The following is a 25316-nucleotide window of genomic DNA, read 5'->3' as shown; positions in this document are numbered from 1 at the left end:
GACCCCATATTCCCGGGCCCGCCTCTGGAAATCAGAAAAGTTTTTCAGCAGGCAATCAAGTGGAGATCTGGGTATAGATTCCTGCTGGCCCATCCTAAGAAAATCAGGGAGGAATAGAAGGGGAAAACAAACAATACAGACTAGCAAGAAACAGATGAGACAATCTAACTTTTGGACATACGAGAATGACATGTAAATCAAAACTAACACAGCACAGCGCGTCGTAAGCAAATAAGAACCCTAATGTGACTGGTCACTTCTAATGTTAGCGAAACCAAATTTCAGAGAGCGGCATCCCGCTTCTGAAAGTCCTGGGTAGGTTACTGGCAGTGTCCCACCTACTACCTCAGGGTTGTTTGCTCCGGAGCCCAAACCAAAAGAAGATCCTCAGTAAATACTTACTCAGCTTGAGCTGCCCATCCAATCTCCAAACCGGGGATTTCCCACTAATGCACCAAATGTTACATCCACCAAGCGTGAGAACAAACGTCGGAGACTTTCAGGGGTTTAGATCTTACTTTATTGGCCAAGTTTAACCTGCGCAGGGACGAACTCTCAAGGTGTCCGGAGACATCGTACCCACAGGGGCCTACAAATGAGAGTCGTGCCTGGCACTTACAACTAGGTCCTTGTATATCCTAAGTGAGCAAGCATTATACAGAAGCAGATGTGGCAGTTTGCTATTCACTAGAGGGGTCGCGCGTAACATAGCAACAGGGGAAGGGTTTAGCTCAGTGGCAAATTTCAAACACAAACTTCTGATAAGGGTCTCTAACCAATAGACTGCAGGATGTTTGCCCTCCTTTGTGCTGATCTCTTTGTTCTTGGCCTCACAGGGACCCTATCAGCACTTCCCTGTTCCTGCTCCTCCAAGAGTTAGACTCTGGCAGCCACAGCACACCTCCCCGAACCTAACATATAGTAGGGTATTTTAACACTCCACTAACATGGATAGCTCCTCCAGACAGAAAATCAACAAAGAAATAGCAGCCTTAAATGACAGTAAATCAACTGGATTTAATAGATATTTTCAGAACTTGTCACCTAAAAGGAACAGAATATACATTCTTTTGAAGTGCTCATGGTACACTTTCTAGGATAGACCACATGTTAAGACACAAATGAGTCTCAATAAATTTAAAAAGATTAAAATAATTTCAAGCCTTGTTTCTGTCCACAATGACAAGAGACCAGAAATCAGCTAGAATAGGAAAACTGGAAAACATTCCAAAACACCTGGAGGCTAAATAGCATGTTATTAAATAACAAATGGGTTGTCAATGTGATCAAGAAAGAAATTAAAAATTTCCTTGAAACAAATGAAAATAAACACACAACAATCCAAAATCTATGGGACACAGCAAAAACAGTCTTGAGAGGGAAGTTTATAGCATTACAGGCATACAGTAAGAAGCCTGAAAAAAATCTCAAATAAACAGTCTAACCCTCTACTTAAAAGAACTAGAAAAAGAACAACAAATAAAACTCAGAATAAGTAGAAGGAAAGAAGTAATGAAGATCAGAGTGGAAATAAATGACAAAAAGGCTAAAAAAATACAAAAGATGAAACCAAGAACTGGTTCTTTAAAAGGGAAACCAAGGATAATGATCCTTTAGCCAGACTAATCAAGAAAAAAAAGAGAGGCCCAAATGAATAAAATTAGAACTGGAAAAGTAGAAGTAACAACTGACACCCCAGAAATAAACAAAGGATTCTAAGAAAATACTGTAAAAAAGTATATGTCAAAAAATAGGACAACCTAGGTGAAATTAACAAATTCCAAGCAGCATACAGTCTTCCAAAACTGAATCTAGAAAAATCAAAAAACTTGAGCAGTTACAACAAACAAAATTGAAACAGTTATCTAAAAATTCCCAGCAAACAGAAGTCCTGGACTGAATAGCTTCTCAAGCAAATTTTTACCAAACATTCAAAGACAAACTAACATCTATCCTCAATCTACTCCAAAAAATTCAAAAAGAGAGAGACATCCAAGCTCACTTAAAAAACCAAAAATTATTCTAATTTCAAAATCAGGTAAAGACATTACAAAGTAAGAAAACTATAGGTCAGTATTGCTGATGAACATAGATGCTAAACAACAAAATATTAGCAAACCAGATCCAGCAACATATTAAAAAAATTATACATCATGATCAAGTGGGATTTATTCTGGGAAGCAAAGCTGGTCCAATATCTACAAATCAATATAGGTGATTCATCACATAAACAAAATGAAGGAGAAAAATCACATGCTAAGATCATAAATACAGAAAAAGCATTTGATAAAATTCAGCATTCATTTATAATCAAAACTGAGCAAAGTGTGAATACAGGAATATTCCTCAACATAATAAAGACCATGTATGACAAACCAACAGCCAGTGTTATACTCAATAGGCAAGAATTAAAAGCAATCCCCTTAAGATCAAGAAAAGGCAGGAGTGTTACCTTTCATCACTTTTCTTCAACATAGTTCTGGAAATAATAGCCACAGCAATCAGACAAGAAAAAGAAATAAAAAGCATGCAAATTGAAAAAGAATGAGTAAAACTGTCATTATTCACTGAAGACATGGTACTGTACATGGAAAAAGTCTCAGCCAAAAGACTACTACCCGATAAATAAATTTGGCAAACAGGCAGGATATAAAATTAATAGTCAGAAATCAGTGGCATTTTATACACCAATAGTCATCTGTTGGTAGGAGGAATTAAGAAAACTATTTCATTCATTATTAGAACAAATAACATAATGTAAGGAGGAATAAATTTAACCAAGGAGGTAAAAAAAACTTGTATTCATAAAATTGTAAGGCATTAAAAAAAGAAATCAAGGAAGATACAAACAAGTGAAAGCATATACTGTGTTCACGGATAGGAAGAATTAACATCATTAAAATGTCTATACTACCCAAAGCAATCTATAGATTCAATGCAATTCTTATTAAAATACCAATGGCATACTTTACAGTTCTAGAAATAATATTCCAAATACTTATATAGAACCAAATAAGAACCCAAATAGCCAGCCTCAGCAATCTTGAAAATGAAGAATAAAGTGGAAGGTATTACATTTCCTGATATCAAGCTATACTACAAGGCCATTGTAATAAAAACAGCCTGGTACTAGCATAAGAACAGGCATACAGATCAATGGAAGAGAACAGAGAACCCAGAAATAAAACCACACCTCTATGGTCAATTAATATTTGGCAAAGGAGGCAAGAGTATACAATGGAGTAAAAACAGTCTCTTTAATAAATGGTGGTGGGTTAATTGGAGTGGTACATGCAGAAAAATGAAACTAGACAACCAACATAACACCATTCACAAAAATACACTCAAAGTGGATAAAAGACTTAAATGTAAATTGTGAAATTATACAAATCCTAGAAGAAAACATAGGCAATAGACTCTTTGACATTTCTTAAAGCAATATTTTTGCTGATATATCTACTTAGACAAGTGAAATAAAGAACAAAATAAACAAATGGGCCTATCTATATCAAACTAAAAATATTTTGTACAGCCAAAGATATCATTAACAAAATAAAAAGACAACCCACTCAATGGGAGAACATATTCGCCAATACATATGAGAAATGGTTAATAACCAAAATTTTTAAAGAACTTCTATAACTCAACATCAGGAAGGTAAACAATCTAATTTAAAAAAGGGCAAAGGACCTGAATAAACACTTCTCCAAAGACAACATACATATGGCCAATAGGCATATAAAAAAATGCTCAGTATCGCTAATAATTAGAAAAATACAAATTAAAACCACAATGAGATAACACCTCACACCTGCCAGAATGACTTTCATTAACAAATAAAAAAACAATTGCTGACAAGGGTGTGGAGAAAAGAGAACCCTCCTTCCTGCACTGCTGGTGCAAATGTAGATTTGCACAGCTACTGTGGAAAACCGTGTGGTGTTTCCTCAAAAAAATAACAATAAAACTGCTTTATGACCTAGCTGTCCCACTTCTAGAAATATATCCTAAGAATCCCAAAACACTAATTCAAAAGAAGATACTCACCCCCATATTTATTGCAGCATTGTTTACAATAGCCAGGATCTGGAAACAGCCCAAGTGTCCATCAGTGGACCAGTGGGTAAAAAAGCTGTGGTACATATACACAACAGAATACTACACAGTGGTGAAAAAGAAGGTAATCTTACCTTTTGCGATGACATGGGTCGACCTGGAGATTATTATGCTAAGTGAAATAAACCAGGCAGAGAAAGACAAATACCATGTAATCTCACTTGTATGTGGAATCTAATGAACACAATAAATTGAGGAACAAAATAGAAACAGAGGCAGGGTCTAGAGCAGGGGTCCCCAAACTACAGCCCGCGGGCCACATGCGGCCCCCTGAGGCCATTTATCCGGCCCCCGCCGCACTTCCGGAAGGGGCACCTCTTTCATTGGTGGTCACTGAGAGGAGCATAGTTCCCATTGAAATACTGGTCAGTTTGTTGATTTAAATTTACTTGTTCTTTATTTTAAATATTGTATTTGTTCCCGTTTTGTTTTTTTTTACTTTAAAATAAGATCTGTGCAGTGTGCATAGGGATTTGTTCATAGTTTTTTTTATAGTCTGGCCCTCCAATGGTCTGAGGGACAGTGAACTGGCCCCCTATGTAAAAAGTTTGGGGACCCCTGGTCTAGGGAATGGATGCACAGCCATCAAAGAGAAGGGGGAAGAGGGGACAAGATCGAAGAAGGTGAAGGGATTCGCCAAATTATATATACATAACATGTAGATACGAACAACAGGGTAGCAATTCCCAGAGGGAAAGAGGGAGTGGGGGTCAAGGTGGGTGAAATCAGAATGGAAAGAGACTTTGCATGGGGTGTGAGGGGTCTGATGCGGTGGGTAGAAGGTGTTATATTGAGTTGGACATTTGAAACCATGTCAACACAATACATTAAAAATAAAAATTAAAAAAAGAATGTGAGGAAGTAGTAAAAAGTACTAATTTTATTAATTTTAATCTTTGAGCATTCGTCTTTTTAACTTTCTGTGTGATAAAGTATAAAGTATACAAAAGGCTGTATACCAAAGTATGGGGGTTCTCTCTCTTTTTTTTTTTTTTACAGAGACAGAGTGAGAGAGAGAAGGATAGATAGGGACAGACAGACGAACGCAGAGATGAGAAGCATCAATCATCCGTTTTTTATTGTGGCACTTAGTTGTTCATTGATTGCTTTTTCATATGTGCCTTGACCGTGGGGCTACAGCAGACCAAGTAACCCCTTGTTCAAGCCAGCGACCTTGGGTCCAAGCTGGTGAGCTTTGCTCAAACCAGTTGAGCCCGCACTAAAGCAGGAGACCTCGGGGTCTCGAACCTGGGTCCTCTGCATCCCAGTCCAACGCTCTATCCACTGCACCACCGCCTGGTTGGGCTGGGCTGGGGGTTCTCTTAAGAAAGAGTTTGTCAAAATTTTAGACACTTGTATTACTACTTCCCCTTGCCAAACATAAAAAAAATATTTTTGGGAAATTGCATCCTGTTGTCCTATTATTTCATTTGTATCTATGTCAGTATGAATTGAATTTATTAATTCTAAAAATATATATGTACATTCCCTTGGTTTTTCATCACATGAAATCAGTATTTGTAAATAATGTTTGTATTTCTTACTTTACATTGCACATATATTTTTCTTTGTTTATTCTTTCTTGTCTTGCCATCCAGGTTAGACCACCATTACAGTAGAAGGTATTCTGGTCTCAATGCATTCCCAGAGGTAAGCTTACAGCATTTCACCATTACCTCTGATGTTTGCTGTAGTGTTTTTATAAATATCATTTGTTTGGTAAAAGAAGTTCTTCCTTATTTTTAGTTTGCTAACAGTTTTAATCAAAAGTGGATGTTGACTGAGTAGTACACTTGAAACCATGTTAACAAAATAAATTAAAATAAATAAATAAATAATGGATGTTGAAGTTCATCAAGTGCTTTTTTCCTGCATATATTGAGGATATTTACATGGTTTTTCTCCATTATTCTGTTAATTTAATAATTAATTAATTTAATTAAGTGATTAATTGGTTGGCTAATTGATTTTAGAATATTAAACCATTATTAAACTCATGGAATATAATTAATTAAATGCAAAGTATTATCTTTTTCTGTATTAATAGAATAAGTGTATTAATATTTGGCTTTGAAAGTTGTAAAATGGCTCCATAATTTTCCTTTTTTATAATGTCCCTGTCATTTTTTGGAGTTGAAGTTATACCAGCTTTCTAAAAAGAGTTAAGGGAATGGAAGTTTATGTTTATAAGAATCTTTCAATATATAAAAAAATACAACTCAAAATTTTTCATTTCCTTCTGAAAAGTTATTAGGCAGTATAGATAGGCAAAACAAGTTTTTGTTTTCTTTCTTCTTTACATTAAACCTTAAGAGTTAGTAACTAACTGTGTCATCTTATAAGTAGCCTCTTAGGAATGCTCTAAAATTTTCAGAAAGATAGCTCTGCAAAACTCCTAATTCAAGTGTTCTAGACCTCACTTTAAAGCTTAGGTCTAATGATAATAATAGGTTGAATATAGCCATTATTGCTAGCTAAACCTTGTGTGTACACTCTTGGAAAGACTTCAGCGTAATTTAGTATTTTCTTTCCCTTGGCCAGGACTGAATACAGATCTATGAGATGACTCAATATTTAACCTCTAAAAAATTGTGGTAGAATATACATAACATAGTCCTCTTAACCACTTAAATGTATAGTTCAGTGGTATTAAGTACATTCACATTGTTTTGCAACCATCACCATTCATTACCAGAACTTTTTTATTTTCCCAAACTAAACTCCTATATTCATTAAACACTAACTCTCCTTTCTTCCTCCCCAGTCCCAGTGCAACCATGTTTTTTCTTTCCACACTTATGAATTTGATACTCTAGGTACCTCATTTAAGTGAAATCATACAGTATTGTCCTTTTTGACTGATGTAGTTTACAGAGCATAATGTCTATAAATATTTTTTTATTTCATAGCATGTGTCAGAATTTCTTTTTTAAGGCCAAATATTATTTCATTGTATGCATATACCACATGTGTTTATCCATCATCTGTCCATGAACACATAGATTGTTTTCACCTTTTGGCTTGTCAACATAGGTGTATAAATATCTGTTTGGGTCTGCTTTCAATTTTTTGGGGTATATATAAATATTATTTTTGAGTCTAGAAAAAGTTATTTTCAGTTTAGTTCAACCCATTATTTAATTGTGCACCTGTGTACCATGTCAAGTCATGTGGAAAGCAACAATAAAAAATAGAACAAATTCTGTTTTAGGGAGGGTTTACAAGTTTGATGAAGGAGTGTTGTTCAAAATAATAATAATAATAATAATAATATTTCATGTTCTTATTTTCTTATATATGCCAGTATTCTAATTACTGACATATTATCTAAGGAAATGGGTTCAAGAATAGCATGTTGTCTGACCTGTGGTGGCGCAGTGGATAAAGCGTCAACCTGGAAACACTGAGGTTGCCGGTTCAAAACCCTGGCTTGCCTGGTCAAGGCACATATGGGAGTTGATGCTTCCTGCTCCTCCCCCTTCTCTCTCTCTCTCTCTCTCCCCCCCTCCTCTCTAAAATGAATAAATTAAAAAAAATTAAAAAAAAAAAAAAAAGAATAGCATGTTGAATTCTCATTTTTCTACTACAGTCATAAAATGAAAGTAGTAACTATGTAGTTAGACACTGTTGAAAATTAATATAGCTCTGTTGCTTAATCACTGTGTCACTTGAAGCCATCTACTGATCCCTCTAAAATGGGCTTTTGCTACAGTGTTTATGTCATTGTGGGATCCGAAAAGGGCTTCTGGCAGTGCCCTGTACAGGAGACCTCAGAAGGAACAACCTGCTGGCCGCCACACACTATGCTATGGAGGCTCTAGAGTTTCAAAAGTCTTGACCCTCCCTCTTGGAGCCAGAAATGGGGACTTGCTCCTGCCCACAGCAGGGCCTAGCTGAGGTGGTGAGACCAGTTGTTTTCGTATCAGCCCTCGACAAGGGTTGTTATTTTTCCTGTCATGTTTGTTGGGGTCCAGCTCAAGTTTGTTTTTCTTGCAGAAAGGCAGGAAGGCCAATTTGGAACACACACAACTCACATGTCATTGATGATGACTTGGCCCAGCACTTGGCATTGGCTCCTTGACAGTTAAAAGGCACAGGGTGGGTGAGCCCCAGCGGCCTGCACTGAAGAACAAGGAAAATAAGGGAGAATGTGAGATTCTTATCTGTGCAGGCCTTGCGGTCCCCTCCATTCTTTCGCCCTGCTCATGCCTCCCTCAAGGGACTTCTGGCTTCAGCTCACACAATCTCCCGCCTAGAGGTCCCCACTGTTCAGGGGCCGCCTCCACTTTCTGTCCACCTCTTCCTCTTACTGAATGTGTGAGGAAGCAACCCACCCTAAGGAGAGGAAAGTCTGATCAGTAGAGATCCATGCCTCAGCCTTGTGGGAGGCAGAAGCAGGAAGAGGGAGAAAGAGCATTTTCCATTTTGGACCCAAGACAACTGTGCAGTTATTTGAGAAAAGCTTGGTGTTTTTCCACTCAGATTTCAGTAGTGTTGGGAGTCAAGATATACAGGTTTCACTGGCTTTAAATATTAGGGAGTTTTATGGAATGATGTGCTCTTGAAATACTTATGGATATTTAAAGAATGTCCAGTCTTATCATATAAAAGCCTTGGACCTTCTGAAGAATGAATCACAGCCTTACATGTTAAGTGAAGGAGCACACTCATTCCAGGAAAACTTGACTGGGTAAAATTACAAATTAAAAATAGTGTAAACAATAACATTTCTAAAATATGATCTTATATTCTCAGTAACTAAGCCTTCCTCAGTCAATCTATTAACAAATATTTTAGGGAGTCAGTGTTACTTTGAAGGCATTTAGACTCTTGAAGCATCAGTTTTGTCATCTATAAAATGACTAATAATGGACTTTGCAGGATTTAGAGAGACCATGCTTAGCCTAATTTCAAACACCTATTAATCTCCCTCCAAAGGAGAACTGTTTTTGTGATTCCTATGTGCTTACCCTCTCTTTTTGAAAACTATGGTAGTTATAGTTAGAAAAAGTAGGAGTCTGGTTTGAAAGCTTTCTTTGAAAAATTATACCTTACTTAGTGGTATAAGATTAGTACATTAAACATTCAAAATATATTTGTTGAATATACTAGCAACTTTATAATTGTTTGTCTTCTGCCTATTTTATCTTTCAACTTTAGTAAAGCGGAAACCTTGTTTCCCATTTCCTCCAGGTAAAATATAACTTTCATCTAAGATTTTTGTTGTATCAAAGTTTTTTTTAGATGCATTATATATAATCTCTGCTGTCCTTTAAAATATTTAACTTGTTTATTAAGCCCTTCACAAATAATATGCCAGATGTGTAGATCACATGTTCATTCATGCTCATTCCATAGATACTGTGCAATGTGACCTTGTTATTCCCTATCAAGAGATAATATTTTGGTACTGGCTGGTTTGTTCAGTGGATAGAGTGTCACCTTTGCACACCACAGTCACAGTTTGATCCCCAGTCAGGGCACACACAAAAGGCAAACAATGAGTGCATATCTAATGAAACAATGGGTTGATGCCTCTCTCTCTCTCTCTCTTTCTCTCTCTCCCCCATTACACAATTCTCTCTTCCTCAAGTCAATGAAAAAATTAAAAAAAGAGACAGATGATGTCTTATTCTAATCACCTTGGGCTGGTCCTGTGACTACTTTAACCAATATATGCAAACTCAGTCATGAAGCTTTTCTGACAGTTTCTGTCTTTCTGCTTTTGGAAGTCCTGATGAATGGCCAGCAGATAAAGAAGCCACATGGAGAGGGAGAGGTCCTGAAACTTTATATAAAAAGAAGTCCAGTTGTTCTATGCTCCAGCTGAACATAGACCCTAACTAGCCTGCTAGGCAAATGAACCCACTTCAGATAGCCACAGGCAAGGCCAACAGCAGATATACTCAGTCCCACCCAAGTTGCAGCATCATGAGCAAATAAGTGGTTGTTATTTTATGCTACTAACAACTCAAGTAGCTTATTTTAAGTCACTAAATTTTGGGGTGTTATTTTATTTATAACAGACAACCAAAGCACCAGATAACATAATGTTGAATTTTGATTGAATTATTTTCAAATGTTTGGTATGAATGGTGTGAAATAGTTTTTTTCATTCACACAATATTATTTTATAATTAAGATCTTGTGAAAATTGTATACTTGACAATTTTGTAAATATTGTAATAGATATATCAATTAGATTTTTCTTTCTTGTATTTTAATTCTCTGTTTCTTTTTCCTGGTCATTTTACATTAGACAACAACGTATTTTCAAAGAGTTAGTCCCAATTTAACATAGTAAATACTGGCCATTTTGAAAGACTTCAATAATTATTTTCTCTATTTAAATTATTTGGGATATTTATAGGACCTTTAAGCTCCTTCTAAGCAGAAGATAAAATTGCTTTAATATTTTTCACAAAAGGGCCTGACCAGGTGGTGGTGCAGTAGGAAGAGCGTTAGACTAGGATGCAGAGGACCCAGGTTAGAAACCCTGAGGTCACCTGCTTGAATGCTGGCTCATCCAGCTTGAGTGCAGGGTTGCTGGCTTAAGTGTGGGGTCGTAAACATGACCCCATGGTCATTGGCTTGAGCCCAAAGGTTGCTGGCTTAAAGCCCAAGGTTGCTGGCTTGAGTAAGGGGTCACTCACTTGCTGTAGCCCTCTGGTCAAGGCACATATGAGAAAGCAATCAATGAACAACCAAGGTGCTGCAATGAAGAATTAATGCTTCTCATCTCTCTCTCTTCCTGTCTGTCCCTATCTGTCCCTCTCTGTCTCTCTTTCTATATCTCTGTCACCAAAACAAACAAACAAACAAAAAAAACTCTCACAAAAGGTAAAAGTGAATTTGACCTATTAACTTACTAATTGTTTTATTTTAAATTTTGATGAAAATAATTGCATTATAAAATAAAGTTAAAAAAGCATATGAAACTATTTTGAGCTCCCAAGAAGCAAAATAAATATAAATGCAGTATAAAATAGAATTATCATTTTTTTCTTTTTCTTTAATTTTTGTAATTGTGTTAAAATATACAAAGCTCTAATTTACTACCATAGCCATTTTCTTTTTCTTTCTTTCTTTTTTTTTTTTTTTTTGTATTTTTCTGAAGTTGGAAACGGGGAGGCGTCAGACAGACTCCTGCATGTGCCCGACTGGGATCCACCCGGCATGCCCACCAGGGGGCAATGCTCTGCCCATCTCGGGTGTTGCTTTGTTGTGACCAGAGCCATTCTAGCACCTGAGGCAGAGGCCATGGAGCCATCCTCAGTGCCAGGGCCAACTTTGCTCCAATGGAGCCTCGGCTGCAGGAGAGGAAGAGAAGGCAGAGAGGAAGGAGAGGGGGAGGGGTGGAGAAGCAGATGGGCGCTTTCCCTGTGTGCCCTGGCTGGGAATCTTCCATGCCAGGCCAATGCTCTACCACTGAGCCAACCGGCCAGGGCCTACCATAGCCATTTTCAAGTGTACAGTTCAGTAGCTTTAAGTACATCATCATCATTTAGTACCAGAACTCTGATTCCAAACTGGAACTCTCTATCCGTAAACACTAATTCCCCATTCCCCTCTCCTGCCAGACCCATGGCAAGCACTATTATACTTTCTGTCTATTAATTTGATTAGTCTAGGTATTTCAAATCATACACTATTTGTGTTTAGTTTATTATAGTTAGTGTAAAGTCCACAAGATTTATCTATCTTGTAGCATGTGTCAGAATTTCTTTCCATTTAAAGGCTAACATTCTGTTGTATGAATACACCACATTTCATTTATCCATTTATTCACTGATGGACATTGTGTTTTTTATACTTTTTAACTACTATGAATAATGCTGCTATGAGCATAGGTGTACAAATATCTCTTTCAGTCCCTGTTTTCAGTTTTTGTTTTTCTTTTAAAAAAAATTAAAATAAAAACTTTATATTGAGGTATAATTTACAAATAAAATTGCATGTATTTGTGCATCCAGCAGACTTTTCTTCAGGATGTAAGCTCAACAGGAAAATTTGGAGATATTATGTTACCTGATATCAAACTATACTACAAGGCCATAATAATCAAAACAGCATGGTCTCTGGCTGGGTAGCTCAGTTGGTTAGAGTGTCATCCTGATACACCAAGGTAGTGGGTTCAATCCTCAGTCAGGGCACATACAAGAATCAACAGTGAATACATAAATAAATGAAACAACAAATTGATGTTTCTTTCTCTCAAAATCAATAAAAAAAAACAACAACCCAGCATGGTACTGGCATAAACACAGGATGGATCAAAAGTAGGTTTACAGTTGTTTATATGAAAAATAATACAATATGGAAAATAATACAATAATTAATAAGCAATAGTGCAAGAATAAACTGTATTTTATTTACTCACAACTGTAAACCTACTTTTACTCCACCCCACATAGATCAATGGAACAGAATAGAGAGCCCAGAAATCAAACTACATCTATATGGTTGATGAATATTTGACAAAGGAGGTAAAAACATACAATGGAGTGAAGACAAGTCAATTTACTAAACGGTGTTGGGAAAATTAGATAGATACAGGCAGTGCGGGTTACAACAAGATAGGTTCTTTAGGTTTGTTCTTAAGTTCAATTTATATGTAAGTTGGAACAAGTACATTTACTTATTAAATGCAACTTAGACAGATGTTTGTCTTAACATAGTATTTATTTTTACTTTATGTGCATATAAATACTTAAACATTTTCAAATATATCCTTAAGCAATTTTTGATGATGAAAAGATGATGGACTTGTTAGAGAGGATTGGACTGGTGTTAGTGAATCAGGTTTGATTCTGCTGCTAGAGTTAGTTTCCTGATGTAGGCCTCAAGGGAGGTTTGTACAGAGTTCTTTTTCTCATTTTAAATGGCCCTGTTGCATCTCAGGCCTTTAGTAACTGTATAGTAAACTTTGGTGAACCTCTCCAGCTGCAGTTGATTACCAATAGCCCTTATGGCACTCTATTCATAAATACAAGTTGTACATAAATTGGATATTTGTAACTCTGGGACTTACTGTACATACAAGAAAATGAACTAGACTACCTTCTTACACTATACACAAGAATACCCAAAATAGGTTAAAGACTTGAATGTAAGACTCAAACCCATAAAACTCCTAGAAAAAACTATAGGTTGTAAAATATCAGACACCCCAATGAATATTACCTCACATCTGTCAGAATGGCTATAATCAATAAGTCAACAACAAATGTTGGCGAATATATTGAGAATAGAGAACCTTTGTTGGTGGGACTGCAGATTGGCACAATTACTATGAAAAACAGTGTGGAAAATTTTCAAAAAATGATAAATGGAGTAGTCTTATGACTCAGAGATTCCATTTCTGAGAATATATTTGAAGAAACCTGAAACACTAATTTGAAGGTGAAGGAATTAAGCAGTGCAAATTTGGCAGCTACTGAATAGTTACAGAGGTATAAACTGCAGCACAGGGAATATAGTCAATAATATTGTGTTGAATATGTATGGAACCAGGTGGGTACATGAAGAGTGGGGAGACCATAAAGTACATGATTTTTCTTACCACTGTTGTACATCTGAAACTAATACAGAACAGTATTAAATGTAAGTTGAAAAATAAAATACAAAATCAATATTTGGTCGCCGGTTCAAAACCCTGGGCTTGCCTGGTCAAGGCACATATGGGAGTTGATGCTTCCAGCTCCTCCCCCCTTCTCTTTCTCCTCTCTCTCCCTCTCTGTATCTCTCTCTCTCCCTCTCTCTGTCCTCTCTAAAAATGAATAAAAAAAAAATTTTCCCTGGCCGGTTGGCTCAGTGGTAAAGTGTCGGCCTGGCGTGCAGAAGTCCCGGGTTCGATTCCCGGCCAGGGCACACAGGAGAAGCGCCCATCTGCTTCTCCACCCCTCCCCCTCTCCTTCCTCTCTGTCTCTCTTTTCCCCTCCTGCAGCCGAGGCTCCATTGGAGCAAAGATGGCCCGGGCGCTGGGGATGGCTTCATGGCCTCTGTGGCTAGAGTGGCTCTGGTCGCAGCAGAGCGATGCCCCGGAGGGGCAGAGCATCGCCCCCTGGTGGGCAGAGCGTGCTGGGTGGATCCCGGTCGGGCGTATGCGGGAGTCTGTCTGACTGTCTCTCCCCGTATCTAGCTTTGGAAAAATACAAAAAAAAAAAAAAAAAAAAAAGGCATATATTTGTTTTCCTCTTAAAAGAAAAGCATCTTTCATGTCTGGTGGTGGCACAGTGGCTAGAGCAGTTACCCCGGATGTTGAAGACACCAATTTGAAACTTCAAGGTCACTGGCTTGAGCGCAGGGTCTCTGGCTTGAGTGTGGGATCTTCAACATGATCCTCAGGTCTCTGGCTTAAGCCCAAAAGGTCACTGGCTTGAAGCCCAAGCTCACTGGCTTGAGCAAGGGGTCACTGGCTCAGCCACTCCACCACCCCCAGTCAAAGCACATATGAAAAGAAATCAACAAGTAAAGCGAAGAAACTATGAGTTGATGCTTCTCACTCTTTCTCCTCCTTTTCTCTCTCTCTCTTTCTAAAAATAAAGCATTTTATTCTTGGTTTCTTATTTTCCAATGAAATCTCTCTCTCTTTTTTTTAATCAACACATAGTTTACTTTAAATGAACTAAAAGGTAAGATAGTTAAGTCATCATTATGGCCTTTATTTTGTTTAGGTGAGTTTTTTCCATACTTATTTTGTTGAGAGATTTTAGTCAAGAATAGATGCTGAGTTTTGTCAAATGTTTTTTTCTGTGTATGGACACAGTCATGTGTTTTTTTTTTTCTTTTTATTCTGTTATTTGTCATTCTGTATTACATTGTTTCATTTGTATATGTTGCATCATCTTTACATCCCAAGGGAAATATCACTTTATCATGGTATATAATTTTTTCAATGTGCTGTTGAATTTGGTTCACTAATATTTTTTTGAGCATTTTGCCTCAATATTCATTAAGGATATTGGCCTGTAGGTTTCTTTTCTAAATTTTATTGTTATTATTACTTTTTAATTAGAAAATTAATTTAATAGGGTGACATTGATTAATAAGTACTTAAGTTTTAGGTAAATGTGTCTATAGCATTTGAACTATTGATTGCCCATCACCCCAAATCAAATCATTTTCCATCATCACATATTTGTCCCTTTTAACTCCTCTCCCCTTTAACCCCCTCCCCCTGGTAATCATTTCACTTCTATCTATGTCCATAAGTCTCAGTTTTATATCCCACCTATGCATAAAATCATATAGTTCTTAGCTCTTTCTGATTTACTTATTTCACTTACTATAATGTTCTCAAGGTCTATCCATTATGTTGTAAATGGCAGTATGTCATCATTTCTCATGGCTGAGTAATGTTACATTGTATATATGTACCACATCTTCATTACCCAGTCCTCTATCGAGGGACACTTAGGTTGTTTTCACTATGTCTTGGCAACCATGAATAATGCTGTGATGAACTGTGTGTGTGTGTGTGTGTGCGTGTGTGTGTGTGTGTGTGTGTGCGCGCGCGAGCATGTATCTTTGCATAACAATGCTGTTGAGTTTTTAGGTAAATACTAGGTAGAGGGATTGCTGGGCCATATGGTAGTTGTACTCTTAACACTGGGGAAAAAATTTTTTTTTCATTTTCTGTTGCATGAGGTTTTAGAACTGTTTCTATATATATCTGCATCGCTGATTCCAAATATGAAATCTGTTTTTTGGTGCATGTTCTAGTTTTTATGCAATTTTAATTTCTTTTTGTTACACTTAATGGCATGTATTGGTTTTTAAATTGGAGTTAAAGGGCAATGACTCTTGGATTGAACATAACCACAAGGCAGTTAATGTTTTACAAACATCACTTTTACATAACTGTAGTTGTTTTTAAATGTAAAAAATTATCTGATTAAAAACACCCTCTTATTTTGTTTTAAGATTGAATCATGGCTTCTTCGAGTAGGCGTAAATGTAAGAATAGTCCTGACACCTTCTGTTATATATGTGGCTGTTACACACTTCAACGTCAAAGGCACAATATTTCATCATTTGTGACATGTGCATATATTGCCTATTTTCAAGTTCCCCTTGGTGATCAAGACAAGAATTGAGCTCCTCATATTGTGTGTCATAATTGTGAGGAAATGCTTTATGACTGGACAAAAGGAAAACACAAAGGAATGCCTTTTGGTATTCCCATGGTTTGGCACGAACCTAAGGACTACAGCAGTGACTGTTATTTCTGTCTGATCCATATAAAGGGCATCAGCAAGAAAAAATGGCATATGATCACATATCCTAATATTCCTTCAGCAATATGACCTATCTCACACTCTGAGACACTCGCGGTTTCAGTTTTCAATGGTTTTATTTCTTCTAAGGACGAAGAAAGTGAACATGGTGATCAAGTGTATTTTGATAAGATGCATGAGGAAATGGTTATAGAATCTGAAGGGTCTTCTTCTGATGCCAAGCAGTCATTAACCCCTCAGCAGTTTAGCCAACCCGAATTGAATGACTTAGTAAGAATGACATAAAAATTGTCCTCAACTTTCTGAATTATGAGGAGCATAAGTGGATCATTTGTGTGGATCTTAAAATGGTAAATTTCCTGCTAGGACAACAGAGAGGTTTCACGAAGTGTCCTTGCTTTCTGTGTTTGTGGGACAGCCGAACTTGGGAGAAAGACTGGACACAGAAGGAGTGGCCGAAACATGAAGCTCTAGAAGTAAGGATGCAAAATATTGTGAACAAACCTATAGTTAATTGAGACAGGATCATTTTTCCCCCACTTCACACCTAACTTGGCTTAATGAAGCAGTTTGTTCAGATTTTGAATAGAGAAAGTGAATGCTTTCAACATATTATTTCTGCTTTTCCAGCCTTGTCTTTCAAGAAGATAAAAACAGGTGTATTAGATGGACCTAAAATTCGAACCCTCATACTTGATGAAGAATTTGCCAGGAAGATGAATAAGGAGGAGAAAGCAGCATGGCAGTCTTTTGTGGCAGTTACAAAGAACTTTCTTGGCAACAAAAAAGGAGAAAACTATGAACTTCTGGTTCAAAGGATGCTGTTGGCTTTCTGCAACATTGGATGTAATATGAGCATTAAGACTCGCTTCCTGAACAGTCCCCTTGATAAGTTTCCCAAAAATCTTGGAGCTGTTAGTGATAAGCAGACTACTGATGGAGCATCAAACAAGATTGTCCTCAACAAGTACACAAACATGAGAGCTACAAATGCAATTTTTGCCTGAATGGAATTTAAATAAATTTTGCACAAATTTATAATTAAAATAAGTGTTCTAATATGTTTTATTTCAAAATTGTAGACAAATTCTGATGCAATAATATTTTTTAGTGTATTAGTTTTTTTACTGTATTATATAAATTATTATATTTTCACAAAGATGATGCCCAAAAAGACTTTCTACTTAATTATGTTAAACTAAATGTTGAAAATTTTACAATAAGTTAAAAACCTAAAATCTTGAATTGCAAAAAAACTGTAGCAAAAAAACAGTTTATATTCCTACCAGCAGTGAATGAGGGTTCCTTTTTTCCATAGCCTGTCCAACACTTGTTATTACCTCTCTTGTTGATAATATTCAATCTAACAGGTGCCTATGGTCAGAGAATATGTTTGGTGGAATTTAAATCTTCTTGAATTTGTTGACGTTAGTTTTGTGGCCCAACATTTGGTTTATCCTTGAGAATGTTCTGTGTACTCTAAAAAAGTATGTATAACCTGATGTTCTGGGATGAAATGTTGGTAAATGTTTATTATGTCCATTTGGTCTAGTACAGTGGTAGTAAACCTGGTCCCTACCGCCCACTAGTGGGAATTCCAGCTTTCATGGTGGGCAGTAGCGGAGCAACCAAAGTATAAATAAAAAGATAGATTTAACTATAGTAAGTTGTTTTATAAAGATTTATTCTGCCAAACTTAGCAAAAATTTGACATAAAGTACTTGGTAAGTAATTATTATTATATGCTTTAACTTGCTGTAACTCTGCTTTATAAATTTTATAAAGTAAAGTTACTTCCCTACTTTATAAAGCACCATTACTGTGGAACCAGTGGGCGGTTAGAAAATTTTACTACTAACAGAGATACAAAAGTGGGCGGTAGGTATAAAAAGGTTGACTACCCCTGGTCTAGTATGTCATTTAAGGCTGATATTGATTTTCTATTAGGATGATCTATCTAAACTGCTCCAACTATGATTGCATTTTTGTTTGATGAATACTTTATGGACCTTCGTTTGTATGTTATGTTCTCCTTTCCCCTAGCTGCCTTGAGGATTCTTTTTTGTCATTGATTTTTGACAGTTTTATTACAATGTGCCTTGGTGAAGGCTTATTTGGGTTGAGGTATCTAGGTGTTCTGTTTGCTCCTTGGATTTTAGGATCTTACTCTTTCTATAGGCTTGGGAAGATCTCATCAATTATTTGTTTGAATAGACTCTTTATCCCTTTTCCCTCTCTTCTTCTTCTGATACACCCATTATTCTTATATTGCTCTTTTGTGTGGAGTCAGAAAATTCTTGTAGAGCTCTCTAATTTTTTTATTTCTTGAGTCCCTCTCTTCTTTCTTTATCGTTTCTAGTTGCCTTTCTTTGATGTTACTGATTCTCCCCTCTCTTGTTTTTTTACTAGCTAAACTAGGTAGTTCTTTTTTTTTTCTTTTTTTAACTTTATTTATTGATTTTACAGAGAGAGGAGGGGAGAGAACAAGAAGTATCAAGTTATAGTTGCTTCACTTTAGTAGATCATTGATTGCTTGTTGTATGTGCCTTGATCTGGCAAGCCCAGGGCCTTGAACCAGTGACCTCAGCACTCCAAGTCAATGCTCCATCCACCATGCCACCACAGGTCAGGCTTATTTTCAATTCATATATTGAGTTCTTTCTTTCTTTCTTTCTTTCTTTCTTTTTCTTTTCTTTTCTTTTCTTTTCTTTTTTTGTATTTTTCTGAAGCTGGAAACAGGGAGGCAGTCAGACAGACTCCCGCATGTGCCCGACCAGGATCCACCTGGCACGCCCACCAAGGGGCGATGCTCTGCCCATCTGGGGGGTCGCTCTGTCGCGACCAGAGCCACTCTAGCGCCTGGGGCAGAGGCCACAGAGCCACCCCCAGCGCCCGGGCCATCTTTTGCTCCAATGGAGCCTCGGCTGCAGGAGGGGAAGACAGAAACAGAGAGGAAGGAGAGGGGGAGGGGTGGAGAAGCAGATGGGCGCCTCTCCTGTGTGCCCTGGCCGGGAATCGAACCCGGGACTTCCGCACGCCTGGCCGACGCTCTACCACTGAGCCAACCGGCCAGGGCCCATATATTGAGTTCTTCATCTATGTTTTTGAAGTTTTAATCTCATGGGTTGGGAGAGGAAGGGTCTGTAGTGCAAGAGCAAGCTCTAAAAAGACGTGAGGGCTCAGCTCTCGTGGCATCATTTTGTTTGTCTAGATGGCATCATCCATCCTGGAACCTTCTTTTCCTGACTTCAAATCTTCAGCTTCATGCTTTTCACACTCCATCCTGGGGTGGTCTCCTCAAGTCATACATCCATCCAGACATCAGAACCTATTTTATGACAAAAACATATGAAGGTAGGTGTCTAAGGTAAATTTTATGATTACACTTTATTTAGAATTCTTAGCAAACAATTTGTCCAAAGGCAGAAAATATTTAGGGCATTTAAAACTCACAATTATGTTAAAGTTACTCCTCCTTGAGTAAGACACAATTGGTTGTAAGTTCAAAAATAATTGTAAGGCCTGACTTGTGGTGGCACCATGAATAAAACGTCGACCTAGAATGCTGAGGTTGCTGGTTTGAAACCCTTGGCTTGCCTAGTCAAGGCACATATGGGAGTTGATGCTTCCTGCTCTTCCCCCTCTTCTCTCTTTCTCTCTCCTCTCTCTTTAAAATGAATAAATAAAGTAAAATAAAATGATTGTAAAGTTGAAACCTTTCAGCATCACATTAAAATTCATAATGGTTATAATTAATGATAAAAGGTATAGCACTTTATATATACATTTATACATGTATTTAATAGATTTTTGCAAATTCTTTATAGAACAGAAAACACCCTGGCTATTTTACTGTCTCAAACAACATTTTAGTTTCTTTACTAAAATGGATATACACAGAGGACATCATTTCTAAATCATAGGTCACATTTTCCTGATTCTTTGCATATCCAGTAATTTTTCATTGTATGCTGATGTTCAGGAGGTGTTTGATCATGTCTATTGAGTTTTATTCTAGCAAGCAGTTAAATTACTAGTGGATTCTCTTGATCTTACCAGATGGGTCTATTTCTGTTCTGTTCTTAGTCCTTTCATCCTTAGTTTTAAAGAACATGACTTATTCTAGGGCATGTTCTTCACTCAGAAGGCATGGCCTTCCCAGTGTGAGTTCAATGCCTACATTGCTAGCAAAATCTATCTACTCTGAATGGACAGGAATCCAACATCTCTCAGCCCCGAGCGACCTGAGAACCCCTGTGGAGCTCTCAGCCTGAAGCAGCTCTTCTCTGCAGGGCTTATTAGAATGTTCTCTGTACTGCTGCAGTCTAGGCTTCAGCCCAGGACCATGGGGCACACCCACTTAGACTTCTGCCATCCTTCTCCCTAGCACCTTTTTCCACAAATTCTAGCTGCTTTACCTGAACTCCTATTTCTATCTCTACAAGTTATAAAGATTAGAGCTCTCTATTTGGGTTCTGCCTCCTTTTGCTGTAGGCTGGAGTATGTTCCCTGGACTAAAAGCCAGGCTAAATTGAGGCTCATTTTGAGTATTTCCCTTTTCTCTAGGATTATCACCTTCTGCTTCCTGTTGTCCAATGCTTGGAAATATTTACTTTATGTACTGAGTACAGTTTAATACTTGTCTACAATGGAAGGCTAGGGCTAGTAAGAATTACTCAGTTGAGGTTGGAAGCCGAAGTCTGTGTTATAGAAGTAGCAAAATTTTCAGAATAAGACCATTCCAGTTTAATTCAACTCTTTGGTGTATACAATTTTTTTTTTACAATATTTTGTATGATTTTATAGTCTTCTGTTTACATAAAGTGATAACCTTTCATAGCCTGAAGGAATTATAAAAATATCTTCATTTATTTTAAAGAAAAAGGAGAAAAAGAAGAAGAGGAAGGAAAACTTGATTCTCCTTCTTTATTAGTAATCTGATGGTCCAGAGGATACCCTGGGCTTCTTGAGCCTCTTCCTCCTTCCCCTGGAAGTAAAGGTGAGCATCTGAGTGAGTCCTCCAACTCTTCTGGAGGGAAAAGTTCTTGTTTCAGATGAGGTTGACCCAGTGATGAGGGACCATATAGCGAATGCTTTTTGCCAAGTGCTGTATTTGGAACATCAAATGCATAAGGATCTTTTTTTAAACATTAAAATTTAAACTCTGTTTTAGTTAATTTTTGTCTGAAGTAAGAATTCTCTTCCTTTAAATCATTGAGGTTTTTACCAGCAGTCTGAGCTGCCAACCAATTGTCATGTTATTTTTTTCTTAGGGGAAATAATCTGCCCTTGATAAGAATGATGGTTCTCTTCAATCCTTCTTCGAGACCTTTGGCTTGCTTTCTCTAAGTGTCCAGCTCTTCAGCTGTTTGGCTGATCTATCTTTTCATCTGCTTTAGAAAGTATTTCCTTTTTCTCTAACTAGTAATTTCCTTCTACTGTTAATTTCTTGTGAAGTATCATTTCATTTTCTTAATTACCTGAAGTCTGCTGAAGCTTTTGATTCTCATTTTCAAGATGTTCATTTTCTGACTGCAAAGATGCTAGTTCAGTCTGGAAATTTTTAATACACTCTGTAAGTTCTTCCTTTGTTTTATCTACTTCAGTTTCATGAGTGTATATTTGTTTTCTTTCTCCATGTAAAGGTTTTCAGGAAGCCTTTAACTTAGCAACATGATTCAGCTTCTTCAAAGCTCCTTTTGGTTGACTATCTTAGAGTGCACCATTTTCTGGACCACTCTTCCTTTCCAAATCCAAGTTATCATCCATTAAGTCTTCTCAAAGCAGAGCAGCCCAATCTTGCAATTTTAGCAACCATTGAGTTAGGGACTTGATCTGGTTTCTTTATCACAGAGAACTTGTTTTGCATATATTTTAGAGTCTTCAAATGTTATTTTCTGTTTATTAAGTTCACTTACTTGTTTTTCCAATTCTTTAGCGTCTTGTAAAAGCTGTTGCTGGCTTTCGTGAAGTTGGGAATTTTTACTTAAAGCATATTTTATAGCTATTTTAAATTAGTCTCCATTCATTTGAAATATTTTGAAAGGTATTTTGGCTTCTGCTACTTGTGATTTGAATGATTTTGATTCATCTTCTAAGGACTATATTCTTTTTTAAATACCCACCATTAATTCATTGTTTCCAGATTAATTAAATTTCTCTTTCTTTAACTCATTTTCTGGAAAGAGTATTTCATCCTTAAAGTCAGATTTTTTTTTTTCTGTATTTTTCTGAAGCTGGAAATGGGGAGAGACAGTCAGACAGACTCCCGCATGCGCCCTACCGGGATCCACCCGGCACGCCCACCAGGGGCAACGCTCTGCCCACCAGGGGGCGATGCTCTGCCCCTCCGGGGCATCGCTCTGCCGTGACCAGAGCCACTCTAGCGCCTGGGGCAGAGGCCAAGGAGCCATCCCCAGCGCCTGGGCCATCTTTGCTCCAATGGAGCCTTGGCTGCGGGAGGGGAAGAGAGAGACAGAGAGGAAGGAGGGGGTGGGGGTGGAGAAGCAAATGGGCGCTTCTCCTATGTGCCCTGGCCGGGAATCGAACCCAGGTCCCCCGCACGCCAGGCCGACGCTCTACCGCTGAGCCAACCGGCCAGGGCCTTAAAGTCAGATTTAAACTGCTCAGCTATTCACAGACTGATTCCAAACTTTGAGCTTCTGTTGATTCCTTCTCAAAGCTGGAATCCTTTAATGTCTCTAAATCTTCATACTCTTTTTTGTAAGAGCTAAATTTTTCAAGTACTTTACATTTTTCTACAACTAATTTAGAAAGTTATACAACACATTTTTTTTCCTTCTACATAATGCCAGATTTTAATCAATCAAACTTCTCCACAAAAACAAGAAAACAGCAAAAACTCCAACTGTAGCTGCACATGTCAGTAATTTCCATAGAAAACCATGAGGATTAGAGCCTTTTCTTATATCTTCAGGCAATGTTGCTACAAGTAGCTTTTCCAGGACCAGCCCAAGTACAGCTGAAGGGCAGTCCTGAGCTCCTCCATGGAGCTAAGACTGCTTTGGATACAGCAGCAGCAGCCAGTGCCAAGCTAAGCCACAGTCAGGTCAGAAAACACACAATGTTCTGTCCAGAACCCAAACCTGCATCTGGCAACTGGGCTAGACCACTACAAAGCTGGCTACAGGATTATGGAGGTTGCCGGAGGAAATGACGAAGTGTCCTGTGTGGCCATTAGCCACGGCCACCATCACAGCCACCTGGTCTGTGCATTCTACCCCTTTTGCTTGCTTCACAATCTATTCCTTCACAGGTATTCCTGCACAAGAAAATTTGGCACATTACACAAATTACAACAACATGACAAATCATACAACTTCAACAATTACAAAGATACACTTCACCAGTCTCTGAGCACTTTGCCAAAAGTGCAAAATGTCCTCAGACTTCTTTCTGGCCATGGGAAAGCTTCCTGGGACAGAGGAAGGGCCTCCAGCCAAGCTTTTCCCCTCCCCCATCAGGGTATTTCACATTGTCCAAAATCCATAAGTCCATCCAACAAAGGAGCCAGTGCCCACTCTGGTCATAGTCCAGGAATCAGTCCACGCACATGGGGCCTCAGCCACCCCTCTCACCCCTGCCATCCTGGTAGGTCTTACACTGTCCAAAAGAGGAGCACGTGGCAATGGCAGTCAGCATTTCCATCTATGCTCCGGAGAGCATGATGGCATTCACCCCTATGTTCCAAAATTGCATACCTACCAGGGGTGTAGTAGGTACTCATTGCTGCTGGGCTCTCACCTTTTGGAGACTGCAGATTGCAACTCCAGACCAATTTTCCTCATCCTCCAAAGAGGAATTGGAAATGCCAGCTCCCACCGCCTTCTGCTCTGCGGGCTTTTCAGCCCCAGACCTGGCCTCAGCCCCAGCCTCCTACCGCAGCTGGCTCTCCACAACTTCCAGGGCATGCTGCAACTACAGACCTGTGATTCCTTCTCCAGAGGCTTCTCTATTTCCAAGCGAATCTCGCAGACCTGGTCTGACTCCTTCTCCGGCGTTTGCTCCAACTCCTTCTACTGCTCTGTTTGCAGGACCCGGGCAGCCTCTTCCATAGAGCTCTTGGTTTCCTCATGCATGGCTGTAAAAGACAGCCAGCCCACAGCCCCCAAAAAGACAGCCATGGGGAACCATAACAGCAGCCAGTCTTCTGCTCCACCACTCAAAGGTGGTGGTGGCTCCATACTGAACTTGTCCAAATCCTGCCAGAGACTATGCCAAATGTATGGCCAGTAGGCACGGCCACCATTACAGCCGCCTGGCCCATGCAGGTTTGCCATTTGATTCAGACAGACAGTAATGAAACAACAGAGCCAAGAACTGGTAGGCCATTACATTTAATCTTAGCTCGCACTTGGGGGGCAAGAAATACACACAGTGGGAAAACACTTCCCTTTCCATTCAGGGCTCCTAAAGCCACTGACTTATCCGAGTTTCCTGGAATCAAAGGTTTCTAATTCACCAGTCTTATTCACCTCTGTTCCCCGTCTCCTTCTCTCTGCACAAACTGGCTTCTCCTTTAGCACTCCACCATCTTGACTGCTTCTCCTCTCCTCCACATGGCCTTTCTCTGCTCTCCTCTCTAATGCTAATCTCAGGAACCTAGAGAGAGCAAGCTCCAGGTCTGCCCCATTTTATAATGTAGAAATCAAAACCTTTAATCCAATATACAAACAGGTAAGTCTCTGATATAAAGTCACTTATCTGAGGCATAATGGGATTCCTCATAAGAGTGCACCACCCCACATCAAAAAGGGTGGGAAAGGCTTAGTCTTAAAACTAAGCCTTAGGCTATAAGGATCCTGCCTGCTTACAGCCTGTCCCCCCACATCCAATGCAAACTATAAGCGAGCAAACATATATATCATATTTACAAACTTTTTTGACCAACATGTTCATACAGCCCACAGCGGAGTCTTGGCTCCTACCTTACGCTTTGCA

General features: G+C 38.4%; 1 pseudogene; it reads right to left on the bottom strand.

Annotated features, from left to right (window-relative positions):
* Window positions 1-461: 461 nt before the first annotated feature.
* Window positions 462-24023, bottom strand: LOC136398549 (melanoma inhibitory activity protein 2-like; annotated as a pseudogene).
* Between the last annotated feature and the right edge of the window lie 1293 nt (window positions 24024-25316).

The sequence above is a fragment of the Saccopteryx leptura genome, chromosome 3 (assembly GCF_036850995.1).
Source record: "Saccopteryx leptura isolate mSacLep1 chromosome 3, mSacLep1_pri_phased_curated, whole genome shotgun sequence".
Lineage (NCBI taxonomy): Eukaryota > Metazoa > Chordata > Mammalia > Chiroptera > Emballonuridae > Saccopteryx > Saccopteryx leptura.
The sequence above is the reverse complement of the archived record's forward strand: the minus strand, read 5'-3'. Positions and strand labels throughout refer to the sequence as shown.